Consider the following 13,593-nt stretch of genomic DNA (forward strand, 5'->3'; position numbering starts at 1 on the left):
AAACATGAATTAAATGTTGTTCATGAAAAACTGTTTATCTCTGTATTTCATGATTGCAACTTGCTGAAAAGTGTCAACAGTGTTCCTATCATCTGGATTAAGCAGTACGGCAACAATGATACAGAGTGTCTCAATCATGATTTAGACCTTGTTCATGAAAAACTGTTTATTTCTGTATTTCATGATTGCAACTTGCTGAAAAGAGTCAACAGTGTTCAAATCATCTGGATTAAGCAGTACGGCAACAATGGTACTTACAGAGTGACTCAAACATGATGTAGACCTTGTTTTTGAAAAACAGTTTTCTTCTGAATTTCATGATTGCAAATGGTTGAAAAGTGTCAACAATGTTCCAATCATCGATTTTAAAAAGTACAGCAAAATGGTACTTACAGAGTGACTCAATCATGATTTAGACCTTGTTTATGAAAAACTGTTTATTTCTGTATTTCATGATTGCAACTTGCTGAAAAGTGTCAACAGTGTTCCTATCATCAACTTTAAACAGTACAGCAAAATGGTACTTACAGAGTGACTCAAACATGAATTAAATGTTTTTCATGAAAAACTGTTTATCTCAGTATTTCATGATTGCAACTTGCTGAAAAGTGTCAACAGTGTTCCTATCATCTGGATTAAGCAGTACGGCAACAATGATACAGAGTGTCTCAAACATGATTTAGACCTTGTTCATGAAAAACTGTTTATTTCTGTATTTCATGATTGCAACTTGCTGAAAAGAGTCAACAGTGTTCAAATCATCTGGATTAAGCAGTACGGCAACAATGATACAGAGTGTCTCAAACATGATTTAGACCTTGTTCATGAAAAACTGTTTATTTCTGTATTTCATGATTGCAACTTGCTGAAAAGTGTCAACACTGTTCCTATCATCTGGATTAAGCAGTACGGCAACAATGGTACTTACAGAGTGACTCAACCATGATTTAGACCTTGTTTTTGAAAAACAGTTTATTTCTGTATTTCATAACTGCAACTTGCTGAAAAGTGTCAACAGTGTTCCTATCATCAGGAGTAAGCTGTACAGCAAAATTGTACTTACAGAGTGACTCAAACATGATTTAGACCTTGTTTATGAAAAACGGTTTATTTCTGTATTTCATGATTGCAACTTGCTGAAAAGTGTCAACAGTGTTCCTATCATCAATTTTAAACAGCACAGCAAAATGGTACTTACAGAGTGACTCAAACATGAATTAAATGTTGTTCATGAAAAACTGTTTATCTCTGTATTTCATGATTGCAACTTGCTGAAAAGTGTCAACAGTGTTCCTATCATCAGGAGTAAGCTGTACAGCAAAATGGTACTTACAGAGTGACTCAAACATGATTTAGACCTTGTTTATGAAAAACGGTTTATTTCTGTATTTCATGATTGCAACTTGCTGAAAAGTGTTAACAGTGTTCCTTTCATCGAGTTTAAACAGTACAGCAAAATGGTACTTACAGAGTGACCTTGTTTTTGAGAAACTGTTTATTTCTGTATTACATGATTGCAACTTGCTGAAAAGTGTTAACAGTGTTCCTTTCATCGAGTTTAAACAGTACAGCAAAAATGGTTCTTACAGAGTGCATCAAACATGATTTAGACCTTGTTTGTGAAAAACTATTTATTTCTGTATTTCATGATTGCAACTTGCTGATAAGTGTTAACAAGTGTTCCTTTCATCGAGTTTAAACAGTACAGAAAAATGGTACTTACAGAGTGACCTTGTTTTTGAAAAACTGTTTATTTCTGTATTTCATGATTGCAACTTGCTGAAAAGAGTCAACAGTGTTCAAATCATCTGGATTAAGCAGTACGGCAACAATGGTACTTACAGAGTGACTCAAACATGATGTAGACCTTGTTTTTGAAAAATCAGTTTTCTTCTGAATTTCATGATTGCAAATGGTTGAAAAGTGTCAACAATGTTCCAATCATCGATTTTAAAAAGTACAGCAAAATGGTACTTACAGAGTGACTCAATCATGATTTAGACCTTGTTTTTGAAAAACTGTTTATTTCTGTATTTCATGATTGCAACTTGCTGAAAAGTGTCAACAGTGTTCCTATCATCAACTTTAAACAGTACAGCAAAATGGTACTTACAGAGTGACTCAAACATGAATTAAATGTTGTTCATGAAAAACTGTTTATCTCTGTATTTCATGATTGCAACTTGCTGAAAAGTGTAAACAGTGTTCCTATCATCTGGATTAAGCAGTACGGCAACAATGGTACTTACAGAGTGACTCAAACATGATTTAGACCTTGTTCATGAAAAACTGTTTATTTCTGTATTTCATGATTGCAACTTGCTGAAAAGTGTCAACAGTGTTCCTATCATCTGGATTAAGCAGTACGGCAACAATGATACAGAGTGTCTCAAACATGATTTAGACCTTGTTCATGAAAAACTGTTTATTTCTGTATTTCATGATTGCAACTTGCTGAAAAGAGTCAACAGTGTTCAAATCATCTGGATTAAGCAGTACGGCAACAATGGACTACAGAGTGTCTCAAACATGATTTAGACCTTGTTCATGAAAAACTGTTTATTTCTGTATTTCATGATTGCAACTTGCTGAAAAGTGTCAACACTGTTCCTATCATCGGATTAAGCAGTACGGCAACAATGGTACTTACAGAGTGACTCAACCATGATTTAGACCTTGTTTTTGAAAAACAGTTTATTTCTGTATTTCATAACTGCAACTTGCTGAAAAGTGTCAACAGTGTTCCTATCATCAGGAGTAAGCTGTACAGCAAAATTGTACTTACAGAGTGACTCAAACATGATTTAGACCTTGTTTATGAAAAACGGTTTATTTCTGTATTTCATGATTGCAACTTGCTGAAAAGTGTCAACAGTGTTCCTATCATCAATTTTAAACAGCACAGCAAAATGGTACTTACAGAGTGACTCAAAAATGAATTAAATGTTGTTCATGAAAAACTGTTTATCTCTGTATTTCATGATTGCAACTTGCTGAAAAGTGTCAACAGTGTTCCTATCATCTGGATTAAGCAGTACGGCAACAATGATACAGAGTGTCTCAATCATGATTTAGACCTTGTTCATGAAAAACTGTTTATTTCTGTATTTCATGATTGCAACTTGCTGAAAAGAGTCAACAGTGTTCAAATCATCTGGATTAAGCAGTACGGCAACAACGGTACTTACAGAGTGACTCAAACATGATGTAGACCTTGTTTTTGAAAAACAGTTTTCTTCTGAATTTCATGATTGCAACTGGTTGAAAAGTGTCAACAATGTTCCAATCATCGATTTTAAAAAGTACAGCAAAATGGTACTTACAGAGTGACTCAATCATGATTTAGACCTTGTTTTTGAAAAACTGTTTATTTCTGTATTTCATGATTGCAACTTGCTGAAAAGTGTCAACACTGTTCCTATCATCTGGATTAAGCAGTACGGCAACAATGGTACTTACAGAGTGACTCAACCATGATTTAGACCTTGTTTTTGAAAAACAGTTTATTTCTGTATTTCATAACTGCAACTTGCTGAAAAGTGTCAACAGTGTTCCTATCATCAGGAGTAAGCTGTACAGCAAAATGGTACTTACAGAGTGACTCAAACATGATTTAGACCTTGTTTATGAAAAACGGTTTATTTCTGTATTTCATGATTGCAACTTGCTGAAAAGTGTTAACAGTGTTCCTTTCATCGAGTTTAAACAGTACAGCAAAATGGTACTTACAGAGTGACCTTGTTTTTGAGAAACTGTTTATTTCTGTATTACATGATTGCAACTTGCTGAAAAGTGTTAACAGTGTTCCTTTCATCGAGTTTAAACAGTACAGCAAAAATGGTTCTTACAGAGTGCATCAAACATGATTTAGACCTTGTTTGTGAAAAACTATTTATTTCTGTATTTCATGATTGCAACTTGCTGATAAGTGTTAACAAGTGTTCCTTTCATCGAGTTTAAACAGTACAGAAAAATGGTACTTACAGAGTGACCTTGTTTTTGAAAAACTGTTTATTTCTGTATTTCATGATTGCAACTTGCTGAAAAGAGTCAACAGTGTTCAAATCATCTGGATTAAGCAGTACGGCAACAATGGTACTTACAGAGTGACTCAAACATGATGTAGACCTTGTTTTTGAAAAATCAGTTTTCTTCTGAATTTCATGATTGCAAATGGTTGAAAAGTGTCAACAATGTTCCAATCATCGATTTTAAAAAGTACAGCAAAATGGTACTTACAGAGTGACTCAATCATGATTTAGACCTTGTTTTTGAAAAACTGTTTATTTCTGTATTTCATGATTGCAACTTGCTGAAAAGTGTCAACAGTGTTCCTATCATCAACTTTAAACAGTACAGCAAAATGGTACTTACAGAGTGACTCAAACATGAATTAAATGTTGTTCATGAAAAACTGTTTATCTCTGTATTTCATGATTGCAACTTGCTGAAAAGTGTAAACAGTGTTCCTATCATCTGGATTAAGCAGTACGGCAACAATGGTACTTACAGAGTGACTCAAACATGAATTAAATGTTGTTCATGAAAAACTGTTTATCTCTGTATTTCATGATTGCAACTTGCTGAATAGTGTCAACAGTGTTCCTATCATCTGGATTAAGCAGTACGGCAACAATGATACAGAGTGTCTCAAACATGATTTAGACCTTGTTCATGAAAAACTGTTTATTTCTGTATTTCATGATTGCAACTTGCTGAAAAGAGTCAACAGTGTTCAAATCATCTGGATTAAGCAGTACGGCAACAATGATACAGAGTGTCTCAAACATGATTTAGACCTTGTTCATGAAAAACTGTTTATTTCTGTATTTCATGATTGCAACTTGCTGAAAAGTGTCAACACTGTTCCTATCATCTGGATTAAGCAGTACGGCAACAATGGTACTTACAGAGTGACTCAACCATGATTTAGACCTTGTTTTTGAAAAACAGTTTATTTCTGTATTTCATAACTGCAACTTGCTGAAAAGTGTCAACAGTGTTCCTATCATCAGGAGTAAGCTGTACAGCAAAATTGTACTTACAGAGTGACTCAAACATGATTTAGACCTTGTTTATGAAAAACGGTTTATTTCTGTATTTCATGATTGCAACTTGCTGAAAAGTGTCAACAGTGTTCCTATCATCAATTTTAAACAGCACAGCAAAATGGTACTTACAGAGTGACTCAAAAATGAATTAAATGTTGTTCATGAAAAACTGTTTATCTCTGTATTTCATGATTGCAACTTGCTGAAAAGTGTCAACAGTGTTCCTATCATCTGGATTAAGCAGTACGGCAACAATGATACAGAGTGTCTCAATCATGATTTAGACCTTGTTCATGAAAAACTGTTTATTTCTGTATTTCATGATTGCAACTTGCTGAAAAGAGTCAACAGTGTTCAAATCATCTGGATTAAGCAGTACGGCAACAATGGTACTTACAGAGTGACTCAAACATGATGTAGACCTTGTTTTTGAAAAACAGTTTTCTTCTGAATTTCATGATTGCAACTGGTTGAAAAGTGTCAACAATGTTCCAATCATCGATTTTAAAAAGTACAGCAAAATGGTACTTACAGAGTGACTCAATCATGATTTAGACCTTGTTTTTGAAAAACTGTTTATTTCTGTATTTCATGATTGCAACTTGCTGAAAAGTGTCAACAGTGTTCCTATCATCTGGATTAAGCAGTACGGCAACAATGGTACTTACAGAGTGACTCAATCATGATTTAGACCTTGTTTTTGAAAAACTGTTTATTTCTGTATTTCATGATTGCAACTTGCTGAAAAGTGTCAACAGTGTTCCTATCATCAACTTTAAACAGTACAGCAAAATGGTACTTACAGAGTGACTCAAACATGAATTAAATGTTGTTCATGAAAAACTGTTTATCTCTGTATTTCATGATTGCAACTTGCTGAAAAGTGTCAACAGTGTTCCTATCATCTGGATTAAGCAGTACGGCAACAATGGTACTTACAGAGTGACTCAAACATGAATTAAATGTTGTTCATGAAAAACTGTTTATCTCTGTATTTCATGATTGCAACTTGCTGAAAAGTGTCAACAGTGTTCCTATCATCTGGATTAAGCAGTACGGCAACAATGATACAGAGTGTCTCAAACATGATTTAGACCTTGTTCATGAAAAACTGTTTATTTCTGTATTTCATGATTGCAACTTGCTGAAAAGAGTCAACAGTGTTCAAATCATCTGGATTAAGCAGTACGGCAACAATGGTACTTACAGAGTGACTCAAACATGATTTAGACCTTGTTCTTGAAAAACGGTTTATTTCTGTATTTCATGATTGCAACTTGCTGAAAAGTGTCAACACTGTTCCTATCATCTGGATTAAGCAGTACGGCAACAATGGTACTTACAGAGTGACTCAACCATGATTTAGACCTTGTTTTTGAAAAACAGTTTATTTCTGTATTTCATAACTGCAACTTGCTGAAAAGTGTCAACAGTGTTCCTATCATCAGGAGTAAGCTGTACAGCAAAATTGTACTTACAGAGTGACTCAAACATGATTTAGACCTTGTTTATGAAAAACGGTTTATTTCTGTATTTCATGATTGCAACTTGCTGAAAAGTGTCAACAGTGTTCCTATCATCAGATTTTAGACAGTACAGCAAAATGGTACTTACAGAGTGACTCAAAAATGAATTAAATGTTGTTCATGAAAAACTGTTTATCTCTGTATTTCATGATTGCAACTTGCTGAAAAGTGTCAACAGTGTTCCTATCATCTGGATTAAGCAGTACGGCAACAATGGACTACAGAGTGTCTCAATCATGATTTAGACCTTGTTTTTGAAAAACTGTTTATTTCTGTATTTCATGATTGCAACTTGCTGAAAAGAGTCAACAGTGTTCAAATCATCTGGATTAAGCAGTACGGCAACAATGGTACTTACAGAGTGACTCAAACATGATGTAGACCTTGTTTTTGAAAAACAGTTTTCTTCTGAATTTCATGATTGCAACTGGTTGAAAAGTGTCAACAATGTTCCAATCATCGATTTTAAACAGTACAGCAAAATGGTACTTACAGAGTGACTCAATCATGATTTAGACCTTGTTTTTGAAAAACTGTTTATTTCTGTATTTCATGATTGCAACTTGCTGAAAAGTGTCAACAGTGTTCCTATCATCTGGATTAAGCAGTACGGCAACAATGATACAGAGTGTCTCAATCATGATTTAGACCTTGTTCATGAAAAACTGTTTATTTCTGTATTTCATGATTGCAACTTGCTGAAAAGAGTCAACAGTGTTCAAATCATCTGGATTAAGCAGTACGGCAACAACGGTACTTACAGAGTGACTCAAACATGATGTAGACCTTGTTTTTGAAAAACAGTTTTCTTCTGTATTTCATAACTGCAACTTGCTGAAAAGTGTCAATAGTGTTCCTATCATCAGGAGTAAGCTGTACAGCAAAATTGTACTTACAGAGTGACTCAAACATGATTTAACTCGATGAAAAGGAACACTGTTAACACTTTTCAGCAAGTTGCAATCATGTAATACAGAAATAAACCGTTTTTCAAAAACAAGGTCATTCTGTAAGTACCATTTTGCTGTACTGTTTAAACTCGATGAAAGGAACCCTGTTAACACTTTTCAGCAAATTGCAATCATGTAATACAGAAATAAACAGTTTTTCAAAAACAAGGTCTATTTCATGTTTGAGTCACTCTGTAAGTACCATTTTGCTGTACTGTTTAAACTCGATGAAAGGAACACTGTTAACACTTTTCAGCAAGTTGCAATCATGTAATACAGAAATAAACCGTTTTTCAAAAACAAGGTTACTCTGTAAGTACCATTTTGCTGTACTGTTTAAACTCGATGAAAGGAACACTGTTAACACTTTTCAGCAAGTTGCAATCATGTAATACAGAAATAAACAGTTTTTCAAAAACAAGGTTACTCTGTAAGTACCATTTTGCTGTACTGTTTAAACTCGATGAAAGGAACACTTGTTAACACTTATCAGCAAGTTGCAATCATGAAATACAGAAATAAACAGTTTTTCAAAAACAAGGTCTAAGTCATGTTTGAATAACCCTGTAAGTACCATTTTGCAGTACTGTTTAAGCTCGATGAAAGGAACATTGTTGACACTTTTCAGCAAGCTGCAATCATGAAAAACAGAAATAAATAGTTTTTCACAAACAAGGTCTAAATCATGTTTGATGCACTCTGTAAGAACCATTTTTGCTGTACTGTTTAAACTCGATGAAAGGAACACTGTTAACACTTTTCAGCAAGTTGCAATCATGTCATACAGAAATAAACAGTTTCTCAAAAACAAGGTCACTCTGTAAGTACCATTTTGCTGTACTGTTTAAACTCGATGAAAGGAACCCTGTTAACACTTTTCAGCAAGTTGCAATCATGTAATACAGAAATAAACAGTTTCTCAAAAACAAGGTCACTCTGTAAGTACCATTTTGCTGTACTGTTTAAACTCGATGAAAGGAACCCTGTTAACACTTTTCAGCTAGCTGCAATCATGAAATACAGAAATAAATAGTTTTTCACAAACAAGGTCTAAATCATGTTTGATGCACTCTGTAAGAACCATTTTTGCTGTACTGTTTAAACTCGATGAAAGGAACACTGTTAACACTTTTCAGCAAGTTGCAATCATGTAATACAGAAATAAACAGTTTCTCAAAAACAAGGTCACTCTGTAAGAACCATTTTTGCTGTACTGTTTAAACTCGATGAAAGGAACCCTGTTAACACTTTTCAGCAAGTTGCAATTATGTAATACAGAAATAAACAGTTTCTCAAAAACAAGGTCACTCTGTAAGTACCATTTTGCTGTACTGTTTAAACTCGATGAAAGGAACCCTGTTAACACTTTTCAGCAAGATGCAATCATGAAATACAGAAATAAACAGTTTTTCAAAAACAAGGTCTAAGTCATGTTTGAATCACTCTGTAAGTACCATTTTGCAGTACTGTTTAAGCTCGATGAAAGGAACATTGTTGACACTTTTCAGCAAGCTGCAATCATGAAATACAGAAATAAATAGTTTTTCACAAACAAGGTCTAAATCATGTTTGATGCACTCTGTAAGAACCATTTTTGCTGTACTGTTTAAACTCGATGAAAGGAACACTGTTAACAATTTTCAGCAAGTTGCAATCATGTAATACAGAAATAAACAGTTTCTCAAAAACAAGGTAACTCTGTAAGTACCATTTTGCTGTACTGTTTAAACTCGATGAAAGGAACCCTGTTAACACTTTTCAGCAAGTTGCAATCATGTAATACAGAAATGAACAGTTTCTCAAACACAAGGTCACTCTGTAAGTACCATTTTGCTGTACTGTTTAAACTCGATGAAAGGAACCCTGTTAACACTTTTCAGCAAGATGCAATCATGAAATACAGAAATAAACAGTTTTTCAAAAACAAGGTCTAAGTCATGTTTGAATCACTCTGTAAGTACCATTTTGCTGTACTGTTTAAACTCGATGAAAGGAACACTGTTAACACTTTTCAGCAAGTTGCAATCATGTAATACAGAAATAAACAGTTTTTCAAAAACAAGGTTACTCTGTAAGTACCATTTTGCTGTACTGTTTAAACTCGATGAAAGGAACACTGTTAACACTTTTCAGCAAGTTGCAATCATGTAATACAGAAATAAACAGTTTTTCAAAAACAAGGTCTAAGTCATGTTTGAGTCTCTCTGTAAGTTCCATTTTGCTGTACTGTTTAAGCTCGATGAAAGGAACACTGTTAACACTTTTCAGCAAGTTGCAATCATGTAATACAGAAATAAACAGTTTTTCAAAAACAAGGTTACTCTGTAAGTACCATTTTGCTGTACTGTTTAAACTCGATGAAAGGAACACTGTTAACACTTTTCAGCAAGTTGCAATCATGTAATACAGAAATAAACAGTTTTTCAAAAACAAGGTTACTCTGTAAGTACCATTTTGCTGTACTGTTTAAACTCGATGAAAGGAACCCTGTTAACACTTTTCAGCAAGTTGCAATCATGAAATACAGAAATAAACAGTTTTTCAAAAACAAGGTCTAAGTCATGTTTGAGTCTCTCTGTAAGTTCCATTTTGCTGTACTGTTTAAGCTCGATGAAAGGAACATTGTTGACACTTTTCAGCAAGCTGCAATCATGAAATACAGAAATAAATAGTTTTTCACAAACAAGGTCTAAATCATGTTTGATGCACTCTGTTAAGAACCATTTTTGCTGTACTGTTTAAACTCGATGAAAGGAACACTGTTAACACTTTTCAGCAAGTTGCAATCATGTAATACAGAAATAAACAGTTTCTCAAAAACAAGGTAACTCTGTAAGTACCATTTTGCTGTACTGTTTAAACTCGATGAAAGGAACCCTGTTAACACTTTTCAGCAAGTTGCAATCATGTAATACAGAAATAAACAGTTTCTCAAACACAAGGTCACTCTGTAAGTACCATTTTGCTGTACTGTTTAAACTCGATGAAAGGAACCCTGTTAACACTTTTAAGCAAGTTGCAATCATGTAATACAGAAATAAACAGTTTCTCAAAAACAAGGTCACTCTGTAAGTACCATTTTGCTGTACTGTTTAAACTCGATGAAAGGAACACTTGTTAACACTTATCAGCAAGTTGCAATCATGAAATACAGAAATAAACAGTTTTTCAAAAACAAGGTCTAAGTCATGTTTGAATAACCCTGTAAGTACCATTTTGCAGTACTGTTTAAGCTCGATGAAAGGAACATTGTTGACACTTTTCAGCAAGCTGCAATCATGAAAAACAGAAATAAATAGTTTTTCACAAACAAGGTCTAAATCATGTTTGATGCACTCTGTAAGAACCATTTTTGCTGTACTGTTTAAACTCGATGAAAGGAACACTGTTAACACTTTTCAGCAAGTTGCAATCATGTAATACAGAAATAAACAGTTTCTCAAAAACAAGGTCACTCTGTAAGTACCATTTTGCTGTACTGTTTAAACTCGATGAAAGGAACCCTGTTAACACTTTTCAGCAAGTTGCAATCATGTAATACAGAAATAAACAGTTTCTCAAAAACAAGGTCACTCTGTAAGAACCATTTTTGCTGTACTGTTTAAACTCGATGAAAGGAACCCTGTTAACACTTTTCAGCAAGTTGCAATCATGTAATACAGAAATAAACAGTTTCTCAAAAACAAGGTCACTCTGTAAGAACCATTTTTGCTGTACTGTTTAAACTCGATGAAAGGAACCCTGTTAACACTTTTCAGCAAGATGCAATCATGAAATACAGAAATAAACAGTTTCTCAAAAACAAGGTCACTCTGTAAGTACCATTTTGCTGTACTGTTTAAACTCGATGAAAGGAACACTGTTAACACTTTTCAGCAAGTTGCAATCATGTAATACAGAAATAAACAGTTTCTCAAAAACAAGGTAACTCTGTAAGTACCATTTTGCTGTACTGTTTAAACTCGATGAAAGGAACCCTGTTAACACTTTTCAGCAAGTTGCAATCATGTAATACAGAAATAAACAGTTTCTCAAACACAAGGTCACTCTGTAAGTACCATTTTGCTGTACTGTTTAAACTCGATGAAAGGAACCCTGTTAACACTTTTCAGCAAGTTGCAATCATGTAATACAGAAATAAACAGTTTCTCAAAAACAAGGTCACTCTGTAAGAACCATTTTTGCTGTACTGTTTAAACTCGATGAAAGGAACCCTGTTAACACTTTTCAGCAAGTTGCAATCATGTAATACAGAAATAAACAGTTTCTCAAAAACAAGGTCACTCTGTAAGAACCATTTTTGCTGTACTGTTTAAACTCGATGAAAGGAACACTGTTAACACTTTTCAGCAAGTTGCAATCATGTAAATACAGAAATAAACAGTTTTTCAAAAACAAGGTCACTCTGTAAGTACCATTTTGCTGTACTGTTTAAACTCGATGAAAGGAACACTGTTAACACTTTTCAGCAAGTTGCAATCATGTAATACAGAAATAAACAGTTTTTCAAAAACAAGGTTACTCTGTAAGTATCATTTCGCTGTACTGTTTAAACTCGATGAAAGGAACCCTGTTAACACTTTTCAGCAAGTTGCAATCATGTAATACAGAAATAAACAGTTTCTCAAAAACAAGGTCTAAGTCATGTTTGAGTCTCTCTGTAAGTTCCATTTTGCTGTACTGTTTAAGCTCGATGAAAGGAACATTGTTGACACTTTTCAGCAAGCTGCAATCATGAAATACAGAAATAAATAGTTTTTCACAAACAAGGTCTAAATCATGTTTGATGCACTCTGTAAGAACCATTTTTGCTGTACTGTTTAAACTCGATGAAAGGAACACTGTTAACACTTTTCAGCAAGTTGCAATCATGTAATACAGAAATAAACAGTTTCTCAAAAACAAGGTAACTCTGTAAGTACCATTTTGCTGTACTGTTTAAACTCGATGAAAGGAACCCTGTTAACACTTTTCAGCAAGTTGCAATCATGTAATACAGAAATAAACAGTTTCTCAAACACAAGGTCACTCTGTAAGTACCATTTTGCTGTACTGTTTAAACTCGATGAAAGGAACCCTGTTAACACTTTTAAGCAAGTTGCAATCATGTAATACAGAAATAAACAGTTTCTCAAAAACAAGGTCACTCTGTAAGTACCATTTTGCTGTACTGTTTAAACTCGATGAAAGGAACACTTGTTAACACTTATCAGCAAGTTGCAATCATGAAATACAGAAATAAACAGTTTTTCAAAAACAAGGTCTAAGTCATGTTTGAATAACCCTGTAAGTACCATTTTGCAGTACTGTTTAAGCTCGATGAAAGGAACATTGTTGACACTTTTCAGCAAGCTGCAATCATGAAAAACAGAAATAAATAGTTTTTCACAAACAAGGTCTAAATCATGTTTGATGCACTCTGTAAGAACCATTTTTGCTGTACTGTTTAAACTCGATGAAAGGAACACTGTTAACACTTTTCAGCAAGTTGCAATCATGTAATACAGAAATAAACAGTTTCTCAAAAACAAGGTCACTCTGTAAGTACCATTTTGCTGTACTGTTTAAACTCGATGAAAGGAACCCTGTTAACACTTTTCAGCAAGTTGCAATCATGTAATACAGAAATAAACAGTTTCTCAAAAACAAGGTCACTCTGTAAGAACCATTTTTGCTGTACTGTTTAAACTCGATGAAAGGAACCCTGTTAACACTTTTCAGCAAGTTGCAATCATGTAATACAGAAATAAACAGTTTCTCAAAAACAAGGTCACTCTGTAAGAACCATTTTTGCTGTACTGTTTAAACTCGATGAAAGGAACCCTGTTAACACTTTTCAGCAAGATGCAATCATGAAATACAGAAATAAACAGTTTTTCAAAAACAAGGTCTAAGTCATGTTTGAATCACTCTGTAAGTACCATTTTGCTGTACTGTTTAAACTCGATGAAAGGAACACTGTTAACACTTTTCAGCAAGTTGCAATCATGTAATACAGAAATAAACAGTTTCTCAAACACAAGGTCACTCTGTAAGTACCATTTTGCTGTACTGTTTAAACTCGAT

Source organism: Salmo salar, chromosome 08 (assembly GCF_965601325.2).
Source record: "Salmo salar chromosome 08, fSalSal1, whole genome shotgun sequence".
Lineage (NCBI taxonomy): Eukaryota > Metazoa > Chordata > Actinopteri > Salmoniformes > Salmonidae > Salmo > Salmo salar.